The sequence below is a fragment of the Macaca fascicularis genome, chromosome 7, assembly GCF_037993035.2.
Source record: "Macaca fascicularis isolate 582-1 chromosome 7, T2T-MFA8v1.1".
Taxonomy (NCBI): domain Eukaryota; kingdom Metazoa; phylum Chordata; class Mammalia; order Primates; family Cercopithecidae; genus Macaca; species Macaca fascicularis.
Window position 1 is genome coordinate 67,828,981 of NC_088381.1, and position 1,820 is coordinate 67,830,800.

The following is a 1,820-nucleotide window of genomic DNA, read 5'->3' on the forward strand; positions in this document are numbered from 1 at the left end:
TTGGACCACCTGGAACCGATTCCTGTGCCCAGGAAAATACCTTGGTGCTGATTGGTTTAGGCATGGGTCACCTGAGCCAATCACCTATGGGACTGGGGTTGACTGCCAAGAGAACATGGCTGTTACACTGTGGAGAAGGAATGAATGGAAGGGTGAAGAGGCCAGTCACACATCATACTGCCTGCTATAATCTTTTTTCATGCACAGCTTAGATTGCTAATTAATTTTTTTATTCAATATCAGACATAAACTCTATAAAGGGGAATCTGTTTTCTATAAAATTCCTAAGTCAGACATTTAAAGATGGTTTTACTTTTTCAAAAACATAACAAAATGGGTAACTCAAATTTTATTTTTTTTACAGAGTTCTCTCTTCCCTTAAGAATATATAAAAATTATCTCCCTAAAAATGTTTTTACCATTTGATATCAGTGAGTGAGAATGATTCAAAATTTGTCCTATAGCCCATCTTCCCTAACCCTTTTATTCTCAGTTTCCAAAAGCAATATGACCTAACCAAATATACTCTTCTTCACCTTGGATAATGGATCATTAAATCTGCAGAAGACACCATGTTCCAAGGCATAATGAACTTTAAAAGTTTTCTGAGATACGTTCACCAGCCTCCCAAAACCCATCTAAGCAGGACCTGTCCTGTCCTCATGAAACTCACCCCAAATTCACCAACTCAATCTGTAAAGTGCCTAGTTTAAGGGATTTTCAACAACTAAGTATTTCTTCCACATGTGTAGTACTAAACCAGGGATATCCAATCTTTTGGCTTCCCTGGACCACATTGGAAGAAGAACTGTCTTGAGCCACACATCAAATACACTAACTCTAATGACAGCTGATGAGCAAAAACACAAAACAAAACAAAAAACTCATCATGTTTTAAGACAGTTTACGAATTTGTGTTGGGCTGCATTCAAAGCTGTCCTGGACCACATGTGGCCCACAGAACTTAGACTGGACAAGCTTGTTACTAAACAAAGTGTCCAGGGATAAGTTCACCTGCAGTATTTTCTTCCTACTACCTTGGTGATGAAAGAATGAGTTGTCTGGAAGGCAAGCCACCGCCTTCTTGTGACTGTTGTTGACTGTTTAAAGGCCATGGACAACAGCCTAAATGAGAAGCTAACCTCACACACCCCAGACATACCAAAACAATGGTAGCCAAACTTGCAATATTTATTCCAAGCATTCCACTTGAAAAAAATCACTGTAAGCCTTCAATTCGTCTGTTTCAGAAATGAGAATTTTCTGGTTGCAGAAGGTGCCACTGAGGCTCACAAGTTGCACCACTGGCAGCCACATTCAGGCAAGCAGTTAGAATCAGGCCCGCGTTTGTTTTCACTTAGGAATTTACCATTGTATTTATCACTTCCTTACTGACACCAACTCCCACCACCCCCTTGAGATTTGGCAATCTTTGGCAAAACCCAAAATGCCAGGCACAGTGCATTTGACTCTGAGTAGAAGGACCTGCAGGGTATTTTGCTCCCTTCAACCCCAGGCCTTGTGTGAGAGATTGAGGAACAGGGACAATTTTTTGCCACCAAAACCCAGGGCCACATTTGGGATGGCCTCATCTCCTCTCCCTCAAAAGAGAGCAGCCCTGAAGAGGGGAAATTGTGACACCTGTGCCAGGTTTGTGGCAGGCTAGCCTGCCCCCAAGCAGACAGCTGCGTGGGGGGGCCAGTTTGGCCCAAGTGCTGCTTAGTCAGGCTTTAACACCGAGCCAAGTTGCAGATGTGCCCAGACCTGCCGCCACCAGGTGTCTGTCTCTGGGCTGGGAGGTGATGGCACAAATGTGACTC